This window comes from Pieris napi, chromosome 5 (genome assembly GCF_905475465.1).
Source record: "Pieris napi chromosome 5, ilPieNapi1.2, whole genome shotgun sequence".
Lineage (NCBI taxonomy): Eukaryota > Metazoa > Arthropoda > Insecta > Lepidoptera > Pieridae > Pieris > Pieris napi.
The window spans coordinates 6,944,298-6,959,946 of record NC_062238.1 but is presented as its reverse complement, the minus strand read 5'-3'; the positions used below and the strand labels follow the sequence as shown (position 1 = coordinate 6,959,946).

The 15,649-nt window shown below is 32.1% G+C and overlaps 1 protein-coding gene across 3 annotated transcripts in view; it reads left to right on the top strand.

The window, feature by feature from the left end:
• Positions 1-15,649, top strand: part of LOC125049552 — a 68,937-nt gene that overhangs the window by 43,293 nt on the left and 9,995 nt on the right. For 2 of the 3 annotated variants that reach the window (XM_047648917.1, XM_047648918.1), the window contains exon 3: positions 5,309-5,340. The exons of the other annotated variant lie outside the window; for it this stretch is intronic. The gene's annotated coding sequence lies outside the window, so the exon portion shown is untranslated. The remainder of the gene's footprint in view (positions 1-5,308; positions 5,341-15,649) is intronic. 3 annotated transcript variants of the gene reach the window in all.

Sequence of the window (15,649 nt, the reverse complement as noted above, 5' to 3'; positions counted from 1 at the left end):
AAATTCTACATTCCATAGACAATCATAGACGCTTAGGTCATAGAGTATTCTCGTAAGGCTACGAATCATCCATCCTTATATAATATTTAGTGAAAACGTAACGTTCCCTATAGACGTTTCTTTAGAAAGGAAATGTTACATTATGTCAAATTATTATCATAATATAATCATTCTATAAAATAAGTTAAAATATAATGTAACCTTTTTCGTAATCTAAGACAATTAAATAAACTCGTAAAACCCTATCGAAATGTATTAAAGATAAATTTACTTGACGAACTTGGACTTTTATGAGTATGACTTGATAATTTTATGGGGAAACTGAACATTTTATGCGTAATGCCGATACTATGTGAAAGGTTAATCACAATTATTACAGAACAATAGACAGTAGACAAAGATTTATAGAAGAAATTAATGAACTTCAATTATTTTAAAAGCTTAGATATTTTCATAGTTACTCTATAAGTAATAATTAAATACCATTACCAAAGGGTCCTTATTGGCTATTAAGTTTATTTAAATAGCGAGGGCATGCCCTTACATATCCTAAATACAAAATAATATTCAAAATTCAAACTCACAGTGGTCATTAATGGTCAGGCCATAAACTACAAAACTCATATTGTAGATATGTGAACTCTGATTTTTAATTCCGTAGAATTCTCACTGCTATCATTTTTTGACATGTCAGACATTATGAACCTTTTTGGCCGGGCACAGTTTTCAGTTTCAATACGGGTCTGAACATTTGCGTCTATAGATACATTTTATTTGTTAGTGAATGTAACCATTTTATTAAGTGCGGTGCTTCACATTAAAAGTGGTTTTACGGCAAGTGATAATTACGTCCCTTTTTATAACAAACAGTAAAAAACGCACAAGTAAAGATAACATTTTATTTTTTTTAAAGGTTTACTAAACCTGGAATTAGTAGGCAGTGACGCCAGCTAAAGAATAAAATAAAGTAATTAAAGTTAATTCGATATATTGTTCGTGATATTGAATTATTTGTTATTTTTGTATTAGGTCACCTTTTTGTAGGTATAACATAAAAAGACGTAGCATTTTATTTTTTATTGCCCTCAAATGGGTCAAATTTGTCCCTGTTTCGGTGGAGAACTTTTTAGTAGCAATACTTATGAAATGTCAAAATTCTACGGAAGGAAAAATCATAGTATAGTTTAACTATGTGAACAGTAATTGCCGCTTATGACAGTTTTCTTCTCTTCGCATATGATATAACGCACGTTTAAGGCGTGAGGCGTGATTCGAGACGTGACCGTTAAATCATTGAAAACAGTAAAAGCGTAGTGAATCATTAAATGAACACTTATGGGTTCCGTATATATTTTACGATGTCTAAAGTTTCTATTGCTTTATATATATTATCTTTCGCGTTTCATTTGGATTCTGGGCACTCTTTAAATGTTGTTAATTTAACAAACATTTTCGCTCTTAGTGATTATATGTATATGTATGTTTAAAATAGGGAGTAGGGGTTAGTCGAGTTGGGAAGGTCAGTCGAGCCCATAGCCCCGTATAGGACCAGAGAACAAGGTCTTTCGAGCTCGCTATTATTTCTTGCACATGCGAATTTTAAAATTTTAGCAAATCAATTCGGTGTAAAATGAGACACATTCTAAATTAACAGTATAATAATAATTGTTTTGAATATTCATTATTTTGGCTCTGTTTGGTGTATGAAGAACTTAATAACATTCTTGACGACACCATTATTGAATTGAGAAAATGCAACAGGCAGACTGGGACTTGTGCACTTATGGCGGACGATAGAACCCCAAAGTCCTTGATGAACACATTCACAGTAGACCCGGTTGTTGGGATAGACCAAAGACCACAAAGTTGTTAGTAATTGAACGCAAGAAGCACGAGACATATTGCAATGGCGAAAGATACTTGCGGAAGCTAAGGCCCATAGGGGGCCTGATGATGATTTAAACCAAACAGTTTTTTACACGCTTTATATTAGCTTCACCTGTTTGTATGTATGTATGTCAAAATCGAGTCCGAAGGAGTCGGTTTTGACATACAGCCACTTTTAACGGACAGATTAAATCAAACTTTGCGCACCTGTCAAAGATCGATGACAATGCAATAATCCGAAGAAAAAAAAATTTACTAGAAAATAAAATAAATATAGTTAAAAAAAACTAAAAAAACACGCTAGACGAGACTTCCGATAGACGAAAAATATGGCACAGAGTGCCCCACGCTTTTTCACAAAAATACCAGTATTTTTTGTTCATTACCATTTTCAGCCTAAATTAGGAATTATTTTTCACTTTTTAGATTGATGTGCTTTAAAAGCGTGTTTTTTAGTTTTTTTTTAACTATATTTATTTTATAAAGAAATGTGAAGATTTCAACCACAAAGTATTTCATTTCAGTACAAAGTATTTTCCCAACGAACCAAGTGGAAGTTACGCAATCACATTTGATAGAGTCAGCTCGTGTCGTTAATCGTTAACCGTTTAATTGCATTAGGTGTTATTCAATTGTAATTTGCCTGATTGCATTTACCATTGTAATTGGTAATTTTTATTACAAAGGTGTTATGGAGCTGACACCGCGCATTTTACAATCAACTTTAAATACACGCAATTTAATTAATTATTTACATAACGTTTCGAGACTGCTACTTGTTGACAGAACTATTTATTGATACGAGTCTAATGTCAATGTCAAATGTCTTAGGGGTCTTTGGGGCGGCCAGTCGGTGGTTTGACTGTTCGAGGATCTTCACTTAAGGTTGGAGGAAGAATTCACATCATTTCTCCACGTTAGTATTTGCTATATTCAATTTTTAAATTAAAAATGTTTTATTGTATCGTTTTGAGCCTGCCATAAGTTGACACAACTATTTATGGATATAAGTCTAATGTCAATGTCAAATGTCTTAGGGGTCTTTCTTTTTCCACGTTAGTATTCTATTTTTAAATTAAAAATGTTTTATTGTATCGTTTTGAGCCTGCCATAAGTTGACACAACTATTTATGGATATAAGTCTAATGTCAATGTCAAATGTCTTAGGGGTCTTTCTTTTTCCACGTTAGTATTCTATTTTTAAATTAAAAATGTTTTATTGTATCGTTTTGAGCCTGCCATAAGTTGACACAACTATTTATGGATATAAGTCTAATGTCAATGTCAAATGTCTTAGGGGTCTTTCTTTTTCCACGTTAGTATTCTATTTTTAAATTAAAAATGTTTTATTATATCGTTTTGAGACTGCCGTAAGTTGACACATAACTATTTATTGATACGAGTCTACTGTCAAATGATGTCTTAGCGACACCTAGAATCCGCGGTTACAAACCAAAACTACTTGGGTATTGGTTAAGGATGTATCTTCTCTTTAAGTTGGAGAAAAAGTAGACATCCTTATTTCACATAATTAAGTGCAATATTTATTCCAAATTCTATAGTAACTCGTTGTTTAGCAATTTGAATTTATTGACAACTGTATTACTGAAGATAGAATTAAAATTATTTTGATTTGGTGAATCAAGTAAAACGTAGAAGAAGACGAGTTCGAAGAATCATACCGCTTATCTGTCAGGGAGATGCTGTTTCAACAGAATCGTTTATTTGCAAAGTGAAAATCATTCAACATAATATTGAGGCATAAAACAGCTTAATATTTGCCTCTCAAGTTTAGTAGTTAGGGACAGTATGTGAATAATATTTGCCATAAATAATATAGCTATATAATTCTAAACTTATATACATTATGAAGGCATGTCATTTCAGTAAGAAGAGATTATGTCTCAATTACTCTACACTTTTCTCCACGAGATAAGTATAAGGCATATAAAATCTTACTTTACACTATCGTAACATATCTATCTTGTTAATAACGGTTATTAGATATTAAAGTCACTAGGCATAGTTAACAAAAACACTTATCTGATAAGAAAATTCTATAAAAATTGTTTCCGGTATATAGCTAATGTATGTGCGTGCGAACATTCTTCAATCATGTTTATTACTTGAGACATGGCTTTGCAGTAATATAAGAATCTTAGTTTTATTCAGCAGTTTTTTCAGTGAATGCGATATCTTTTTATCAATAAATTGACTATGTTTAAAAATAATTGTTCAGTTCGACCTATGGGTCCCGAGATTAGTGCGTTGAATCAAACTCTTTATATAACCTGTCATTGTTATTAACGTAAGTATTATGAGATTATCATATAGTTAAGGATTGTTATTAGTTGTATGTAAATTGTAGCTAAAAAGGTAGGTAGGTATCTGAATAATATGGATATAACAATATATAAAATAAATCTTGAAGCGTAAAGTTAACTATTTCGCTAATCGCGACTCTACTTTTCATATTAAAAAACAATAAATATTGTTTATTTTGGATATGGCAATAAAAACAACTGAAGTTCTAGATAAATTATGTAATTGATTATCTACACTTTAAAAAATTGCACGATTTACATCTAAAATTGATTGATATATTATTCTACTTTTTATCGTAGGCTACTTAGCATTTTAAAGAGATGTTAAATATGATAAATGTAAGGATTGATACCATTGTTCATTGACCTGGAGTATTTCGCGATGAGACATCTACTTTACATACTTTTTTTTAATGTAATAGGACGCAAACGGGTAGGAACTCACATTGCCAGAAGGCTCGCAAGTGCGTTGCCGGCCTTTTAAGGCTTGGTACGCTTGAAGGTCTCTAAGTCGAATTGGTTTGGAAATACTTCAGTGGGAAGCTGGTTCCACATAGTGGTAGTGCGGGAAAAACTGTCTTAAAAACGCTCAGTTGTGGAACGACGGACATCGAGGTGATACGGATAGTATTTTGTATTCTTCCTTGACGTCCGGGGATGAAACTCAGCTGCACGTATTATCCCGACCAACTAATACTATCAGTATGACATAGAAGAACGATCTAGATTAATAATGATAATTTAATATGACGCAAATATACTTAATAAATGATAATACCAACATATAATATTAGAATTAATTATTATATAAAAATATTAATTGCCTTAAAACTTCGTTATAATACAAAGGAATTATGGGAACTTAAATGATTAGAATGTCGCACTGAGTAGCGTAGACATGAAATAGTTTATGAATAGTATAATAATAACTTAAATGATATATAAAACCGAAACTAAACATTTATTATCTACGATACAGTTACAGAAGTATCTACTATAATAGGCGATAACAATTATTCAATATATTGAAAGAAATTCCTACGACATTTTATTCTTTTTTACTCAGTAATTAATACTTGTTAATATTTTTATTCCAGATCACACTTCCTTAGAAGCACTGCCATAAAAGGTAGGATTGAGGAAGTAGTCTATTTCATGGAAGAGAAAACGAGTATTGATAACGGAGATGTTATGAGCTAATAAGCTTGCATTCATGGATCTATTTGCTGTAGTTTTTGTATGCAAAGATGTTTTTTATATCCATTTTTGTATTTGTTATAAAAACTTAATTTAAATTTAATTAGATTATCGTGACTCGGTGTTTTTTTATGGTGAAAAGGGCTGTCAAATTCACTTTCTATGAAAAACTACAGCAATAACGATTGTTACTGTTTCATCTCGCACCTACTTGGCGTATCGCTTTTACAATACAAAAAATGTATCCGACTTTTTTTACTGAACAATTATTTGTTAATTTAATTTACAATACGTTAATGTAAAAAAATATAGTATACACATAATATTAGCTCCGTGAAGCCTGTGAAGTGCCCAGGAGACTTCTGTGCTTCTGGAAGGAGCTGGGCTGGCTAAATTATAACCCCTAACATATAATATTAAATACACAATATCGCTACTGTGAACTCACTCTGTGAACACATTAATATTTCGATAGTGTCGCAGACAGCATTCAGTAAGCGCAAGTTCTTGTGTTGCTCACCAACCCCCGCAGGACTTTCAGTAGAGAGTAGGCCAACTGTAAGACCGGTTTTGTTACTAATTTATTGAACCCCACACACACACACACGTTGGCAAGCATAGCAGACGTTCTCACACTGCTATTAGTTTATGTATTATAAATATTATAAATATTCTGTAATAAACAACTCCGTGTTTCTAGATGTCGAATTGTCGTTACGCTTTCTTAAAAGTCCCACTTGCCAAGATTTTTCACTGGTATACTTTGTTTAATAATTTACACAATACAAATGAGATTTATGAGAAAGTAGTTTAATTCACGTGTTCGAAAAACGACCATTTAGTTATTACATATTTAATTTCTTAAAGCATTTTGTACCTAGGGTTGTCCAAATCCAAATAGCCTCGTAATATGGCAAAAAATTTAGTTAAACAATATTATAACAAGCTAAAAATGAGAAGTTGTAATAGCCCTAATTAATAATATTTTATTTTATGGCCTGATAACGAGACCAATTGCCAAGTCTTTGGGCACAAATTTTCATTTATTTTTAATCACATGTATTTTCACTTGATTTTCCAATATTTCACTTGTTTATTTAAATTGTCCTCATGGTATTTTAACGTTATATAATGCACTATAATATTTTTTGACTTCAGCAACGCATCCATGTGACGGTGGGAGGTATCACTTACTTGCATTATTTCACTTGCCAATACTAGTCTATGAAAGACATTTGAATAAAATATGGTTAACCTGTCGTTACAGAAAGTGATTTAATAGTTTGTTGAGAACCAAAGACAACAAAAGAACACAGACCCTGAACACCTATTCAGAAGCCCGATGACGTCATTATGATACAATCCAATTACATAGATACATACAATCAAACTTACGGGTAGTAAATCGCATTTCCGGAAATTGAAATTTCTTCTTCAACTTTCAAATTTCGAATCGGTCTCAATCACCCTTTGATTTTAATAATCTATTTTTATTACTTAACACACTTGGGATATAAGTCTAGCGTTTATGTCCCAAGTTTGGAACAACATAATACGAAAACACATTAAATATATTAGGCAGTTAGAAACAAATATGATCCCATATAAATGTAAATCTTACGGGTGGTAAATGAAGTATTACCGGAAATTGGTATTTCTTCTTCTACTTTCAAATTTCGAACGTCTCAATCACCCTTTGATTTTGTTAATCTATTTCCTGCGTTAATATGTATTAATAAACACACGAGTATAAATATATTTACTGTAAGAGTTTTTAAAACTATACAATATTTTTACGGAACCCTCCGTTTGAAATTACCGTTGTGGTTTTGTTATTGAGTGTCGGTGACCCTAATTTGTATGTCCGATTACTTTCATCACGTTCACAATCTTGTTAAAATAAAAATGCGGTCTGTGGTTTACTTAAGATGACATAATGAGTCTTATTAACTCGATCATTTTGTTATGAAAGAGATAAATTTTGACTTTCACTTAACAATTAGTGTTTCATTTATTGGAGAAGAGAGTAAAGGTAATTGTTAAACATTCTAACCGTTCTAGACAATTTAATTCTAATTTATATATATCGTTTGGAAAGGAAACATTTTATTAGATCTATGAAAATGAAATGTCCCTGATTTAGTTTCTCTTTGGAGTAGAGACTCTTGGGTCGTGGCGCCTGGTAGTTAGTACCCAGAACTGGTGCTTTCCTTGCTCAACGCATAAGTATCGCAATACAGCGAAGCGTTGAAGGTACACTGCCAAAGTGACTTTTTTAAAATTAGTTTCATTTTTCTATTTATTAATTTTTAATTATTATTATTTTTACTTTGTAGGTTAAGAAAATTGTTATAACTGTATATTTGTGTTTTTACATCTTATCTTAAATATAAGACAAACATATTTGTATTATTTTCTTAAAACAATTCAGAAAAAAATAATCTTCCAAGGAACGATTTTTTTAAATTAGGATCTCTTCATAGTTCCTACATAATATACCCTGATTTTTAATTCCGTAGATTTCTGACAGCTATCATTTTTTGAAATGTCAGTGAGGGCTATAATAAATTATATGTCAACAGCAATTGCAAAGATCTGTGTGCCGTTCTTTTTTCAAAATGACCATTTTTATTTTAAATTCAAATTTATACATCTGTTTTATTAAGTATCTTGCTTATTGAATAATAATTGTAAGCTGTTTACATAAGATAAATTAAGAATACTGTAGAAAACCTTATCCTTTTTCCGTAAGTAATAGTATAAAGAATCTTCAAAGATTTAAAAAGATAATTATTAAACTTCATAATTAAGGCTATTAAGTATTTAATCATCATCATCATTTCTTCTTAATAATCTATTCCATCATACTAATTGTTTCTACTTCTCTAGGCTTCTATTTTAAGCATGTTTACGAATGCAAATGCATTACGAACATCGTTTCTTCATGCCTCTTTTAACCCACAAGTCACGGTAAAGGTCACGTAAGGAGCGAGTTGTAGAGAAATCAGTTGGCATTCAACATTCCAAGGTATATCTGGTTCTATAGTGCATAGTAAAATGGTAAAAAGCAGCGTAAACGAAATAGCCTTATATATATAGTGAAGAAACAAAACAGGGCCTATGAAAGGTCCTTGCATGACCACAGTCATGGACGCTACGTTGATTTAAAATACAAGTTACACTACCGTGACCGAACTCCACACATAACTGTGTTACATAATTCAACTTTAAACAATACAGTTAAATACATTTACATAGTATTTAAACTCATTTCGAAGCTCAATAGTTAATGTGCATATTCAATAACACTAGACAAATAGCAGTTACATTTAACTAACTAATTAACACAGTTTGCTATTGTTTAACGGATTGTTATTGGCAATTCAGTAATTAGCTATTCAATCATATGTCTAATGAGTAAAACGCGAAAGTTTGATGTATGTTTGTAAGTCTTTTACGTAAATAAAATCAAATTTATTCGTGTAGGTAACATGAAAAAACAATATGCTTCTAATTTAACATTCACTGGCAGTTCTCAAATCAAGTAGAACGGACGAGAAGAACTGGCAATAAACTTAGTAACTCTTTTAACTCGCCCATGTTTTTTTTATTAAATGCTTGTAAGCACCTGCTGTCATATCTTCATGCTCCTCATCACATGTTAAATTATTTAGATATTGTAACCAAGCAAATAAATAAAATCACTGTAAGCCTTGCAATGTTGCTTTATAATTGTTTATGGATCTAGGTCTTGGCATCTGTTTCATTGGTGAGATTTGTTTATCGACTCGTAGTTTATATTATGTCCTCACGATGTGTTATCGGCATCGTATGAGCGCTCCTATAGTTAAAAATTCATTGGTTCCGTTGACGACCTGAGAATCGCATTACGACTGAAAATAATCTAAATCAATTCGCAAAAAGTATCTTTTTATTACTGCAAAGAAGTTGCGGGCCAAATTGCGGTTTCAATAAACGAAAAATGACAGTTTGACAGCGGATAGCTGACAGATGACAGATAGTACCTATGTAGTATAGTGTAGTCTAAAATAGTCTATTCCTGAAGTGTTTTTAATGTTATTAGACTACTAGTTAATGTAGGACTAGGACTAGGGTTGACTACTCAGTACTGTCAATGTCAAGTTAGTTTTGCTCTTGTTGTTTGTGCTTATTTCAATTTCAAAGCTTTTTTTCACCCGTTCGAGTTGTGAGTTTACAAGCAATTTCTTGACTGTGACATCTTGTGATTCTATCCATATGTTTTAATCATCTTAAAATGTCTTAAAATATGATTCCTTAAAACAAACTGGAGCAGTAACCAGTTAGCATTAACGATACCTAAATATTAGTGAGTTGCTTAGCGACCCAACGACCACAGAGTATCAAACCACTATTTACGACACCCTTGTACCAAAATTTAATTATTTTATTTTATTATAATTTACTGAAACACAGACATTTATAAAAATCTTGAAACTAAATCAACATACTTAAACAACATATTCACCTTTAGTTAGGAAGTAATTGGCGCCTGCAGCGGAGCTTGAGATAATAGTAAGAAAATTAATGCGTTTTTACCGCTCTGCATCCATTAAAACTACCTATTGCCTGCTCATTATACAGCCTCATACCGAGTAATAAATCGACGCGGAAAGCATTAGTTTATATGAGACCACTGTATAATCTAAATTTATTTATAGGTATTGAACATGTTTTTAATCTGTATTTCTGGGTCGCATAGTCACAGACAATAAAGTTGTCCTTGTGTCAATTTTTTTATTATTATAAAGGCGATATATTATTTTTTATATCCAGTGTTTGACGGTTGTAAGCTTCATGAATATTTCAATATTCCAACATAATATTATTTAATTACCTTATCTAAAAATTATTCTGAATACATTTCTAGCACAAACTAAAGTCAATGTTATCATAATGCTGGCGGCTACATTCCTTGTAAAATACCCAACCGCTTCTTGGCTTATTATTGTGAGCAAGAGTTAATATAATTGTATATTTTTTGTATAATCGTTGTCTTGCCTCTGTCATCATTTATCTATGCGCAAAGACTATATTTAAATTTCTTGTCTATTTTGCACTCATATATTTTTCGAATTTTTTTACATAAAATCTTTATGTTTTAAGTTTCTACTTTTGTTATGACCTGTATACATAATAGATATATCTAAAATCAACTAACCTAATCTACCTCAATATAAAAGGTTAACATTATGACTTTGAAAGATTTTATCACTGGAATTACTTTTTTACCAAAAGTCATTTCATTCCAGAAGGACAAGCAAATGGTACCGACATATTTTATTGTTATCAAATGTATTAAAGCCTACGAACTCGGGCAATAGTTTTTTTTTCCGCCCATGGCGCAGGCTATAGTCTTTCGACCATACCGCCTAGTCTTTCGTAGAATTATTCGGGCAATAGCTTGTATTTTAGATTACATATTTCATTTCCAAACCACAGATAACGTTAAATAGGGTTTAAAAATAGAAAAGTCCGAAACCACAGACTATTAACTCTAGCAGGTTAATGGTGCAAATAGACTGCGTAAGGGAAAGTCTCAGTAGTATTATATGCGGTTACGTGCCAACCAGTTTGTAACCCCTTTTAGATTTGTAATAGCTTTGAATATAATGAATAAGCATAATTACCTTAAGACCTTATGAAGGTTATGATTTGTATATTGAAGCTGTGCAATAAAACAGTGTTGGCCTAGTGGCTTAAGCAACTCTGAGGTGCACTATGGATTTTTTGTGAAGGCATCGTGAGGAAACAGGCAGCTCTTAAATCTCAAATAACATACATATGTCAGGCACAAAAGGCTGATCTTCAATTAGTCTTTAAAATATTAAAACGAATGCAATCTGCGGATTATTATTACAAGACATCACCCCTACGGGTATTGAGAGAACTACGATACAAAAACGTCGGAATCGGTATCGCTGTCTCTATTAGATATCAGAGTCAGGCCAGATTGGTTTACCAAATTGTTTCACCGGTTTAAAATATCACCTATTTGTGTATTTTTTGTAAGTTATTGAATTTGTTTCGCATATAAATAACTATTCCTATCGTAAAACATAGAACCTAAGATAAGACAGGTAATTCAAATAAAGAAATTGTTCAAGCCTTCATATTTTTTACGGCGTAAAACGTTTACATACAATACAATTGTAAGAGGAAGTACTGACAATTTTTGACATGTTTACAAGAAGAAAGTACTGTCCATTACAGATTTATGCGAAGTAAAAGTTATTGCAATAAATAAGGATTACGTTATTAAATTATTGTTTGAACACTTTACATTGTTCGAACACGGAAAACAATATTTGTAATATTTCGTCATTTATATTCAGTTGTATTGTAGACCTTATTTTGAATATATTACATAAATATTAGATAGTTAAACGTAAAGTAGTATTACATAGTATAGACACACAATAAGAATTACAGCGTCCTTATTTTGACACTAAAATATCAAATGAAAAAAGACTTCTAGTATGACTTGTAAATGCTCGCTCTTACGGTGAATAAGGGTCTTTCGGAAACAAAGTCTTAAGTGAGTCGCAAAGTTAATAGGATTATCACATCTTTTATTTAATTTATTATTGTAAAGACTTTTTTATATAGTTATAAATACGAATCACAAATATGTTTTTAGTATTAAAAACACAATATACATGCAATAATTATTAATCGTGTTCATAGTAAGTAGTTTAAAGCGCAAAAAAGTACCAAACTAGCGGTAGTTAAGAGTCATTTAACATTATTACAAAATAATCCGTTACATTGTTATTAACGAGTGTGATCGAATTATTTTTTGTTGCATCTCAACGTGATAAAATTACATAGTTGAAATTATCGGCGTCCACATAATGCCAATTAAGAAGTCATTGATCTCTTCCATTAATAGTCAATTATTGTCCTAAGTTGCAAGACGTTTAATATATAGTAGTTATAGTAGGTACTAGGGTAGAGTTCAATGTATAGTAGTTAGAGTAGGTACAAGCTGGTAATGGTAGGGGGAGTAGTAGGAAAGTAGAGTCGATCATCTACCCAAATTAGAAAATTTTTGGTCTCAGCGTGGCTCTCCCTTCGATAAGCGAAGGATGGAGTAATGGAGGCAGCATATCAACGTATCTATTACCGATTTTAAGGCAGGCACGACTTTCAGTAATGAAAACTACGAAGATGAAGAAGTAGGTACTAGGTAGGTCGTTATATTTATAGTAGGAATGAAGAAAATGGCTTTTGAATGGGGGTTACCAACTTAAAATAAAGCCAAAATATTTTATTCATCCAATAGTAATTTTAAATAGTATTATTTATTATATTATTACTACAGATGATAGGTAATATTAGTCTCGGTGCGTAATTTTGTCGCATTCCACGGATGTATTCTTATGGTAACATAACAATTTCCTTTCTGTGCGCTTTCATGTCAATTCTCAATACCACATAAAAATAATGAATTCTGATTTGTTAAAATTTCGAAGCGTAATGTGCATGCCAATTAGGACATTACCAGTGCGCCATATCAAAGTAAATTAACATGAAAACATGTCCAGACAATATAAGAACTAACTTTGTAAAAACATCAACGTTAGAGACTTCATTTTTTTTTCTTTTTTTTTCTTTTCTAGAAAAGGAACTTGAATAGTTAGAGTAATTATGTATTTATGGGTTTATTCTTATCATTAATTGATACATAGTAAGGCGCTTCCTTTGAGCTTTTCTTATAATTAAATACAGGGAGCTAATTATGGTATTGGAACTCGAGGTATTTATTGCTGATCGTTATCAAATAATTTGTTAAAGAATTTTATATGCCCAACAAGTCACGTAAGATTTTTAACACATCATCGGCGCTTATTGTTACATATAAATAATAAAGCCCTTTATTCTAATAATAGAGTTACAATAAGGTCTTTTTCTATTGATATTATATCTAGGGTAACTAGTGAAACCTCCACAGAAACTCTCTGGGATACGACCAGCAAATTTTAAAAAAAGAACACATCTACACTTGAAAACTAGCACCCATTGAAATAGGTATAAGCGTGGGAGTATAAGCTTCATAGAGCTTTTTATGCCGGTTCCGTAGGCTTCTTTCCCCTTATCATAGAACAAAATGGATGGAGGAAATGGGTAACATAATATGTCATAGAATATAAATCATATACACGATATAAAGGGTTTTTCAACAAGAACTTTGTTTTCTAAAACAAAATAAAACAAAGAATTTAGAGGAAAATGAATAAATTTTTTATTGTATTACAAAGAGAAAAGTTTGGCAATTATGAATGAAAAATGATATCTGGCAAATGTCCACCACGACCACGCTGACAGATGTTGATTCTTTCATCAAAATTTTTAATCACTTTTTGGCAAAATGGAGGGTCTATTTCGTTAATGACATCACGGATTTTGAGTTTTAAGGCTGCAATCGATTCGATTGGCTCCGTATAGACTCTGTCTTTAACATAGCCCCACAAAAAATAATCCAGTGGTGTTAAATCACACGATCTGGCTGGCCACTTAACAGCTGAATTTCGCGAAATTATGCGCTCGGGAAATTTGGTTTGCAATAAATTGATCGTTTCATTGGCTGTGTGACATGTGGCACCGTCCTGTTGAAACCACATTTCAGTGATATCCATGTCATCAATAATAGGCCAAAATTTAGTGGTTAACATCTCGCGATACCGTGATCCATTGACTGTTACCGCATTTCCAGCCTCATCTTCGAAAAAAAACGGCCCAATCACGCCTCCAGACCACATAGTGCACCACACAGTAACACGTTGAGTATGCAAAGCCTTCTCAATAATTGCTTTAGGATTTTCAGAAGCCCAAATGCGACAATTTTGCTTGTTGACGTACCCTGACAAATGAAAATGGGCTTCGTCTGAAAAAATGATTTTTTCAGAAAAACCAGCAGGTTGTTCCTGAATGAACTGAGCGAATCTGCGGCGATTTGAATGGTCGATCAGCTTTAATTCCTGCACCAGTTGAATCTTGTAAGGCTTCAAAGCCAAATCCTTTCGCAAAATTCGCCATGTTGTGCTTTTGGATAACCCCAATTGTTGAGAACGTCGTGAAATTGACAAATTTTGATCTTCTTCAACACTGTGGCTCACGGCGGCGATGTTTTCTGTTGAACGACCCGGTCGAACACGTGTTGGTGTTGGCACATTTTGTACCGAGCCTGTCGACTCAAATTTCGCGACCAAATTCTTAACAGCGGTCTCAGAAGGACGATTATGCTGGCCGAAAATATCACGAATTTTACGAAATGTAACTTTAACAGAACCACCATTTTTATAGTGGATTTGAATTATTTTAATGCGATTTTCGAGCGAAATTGAATTCATTGTAATAATTGCCAAAGCACCTGCTACGAATACCGCCAAAAACTAAATGTCAAAACTATCACGTTCTCGGTGTTGCCACAATTGAAAAACAAACTTCTTGTTGAAATACCCTTTATATGGTGGAATGATGATCACTTTTTCTAAGTTATAAATTATTTATTCATTCCATATATTGTACGAGTAGTTTCTTATATAGTAACGTAATGTATTTCAAGTTTATCAACTCGTGTTGATTGAAATAGAATTATGGTTTAGTTTTTTCGTGGTAAAAATTTACTAATATACCTAATAGACATTTTTAAAGCGAAGCAAATCTTTTTTTTAAAATTAGGAACCGTAAAAATTTAATATCTATTATAAACCATGTGAGGTTCCACTGAATAATATGTAGGGTTGACGTCTTTGGAATTTCGTACTGACATAGCTGACAGGTCCTCGCTACTCTCACCATATATTCAAAACTGTAGACTGTTAATTAGCGTCGTTAGCTATAAACATGCTCGTCCCTAGTAATTGGTCCCTACTATGTCCATATATATTATATATATAAGGAAGGTCTATTTTTTTGATAATCTTTATATATAATATATATATACTAGCTGACCCGGCAAACGTCGTTTTGCCATGTATATTATTTCTAGGATTTTTTTTAGTTCAATAAAAATAGGGGTTGATCGTAGAGGGGTGAAAATTAAGGATTATATGTATTTTTTAATGCCACATAATAAAAAAATTATAGAAATTATACAAAAAAAAATGGGGTGGATACTTTAGGGGTTTGAAAGATAGATAGTAGCCGATTCTCAAACTTACTGAATATGCATAAAAAAATTCATAAGAATCGGTAGA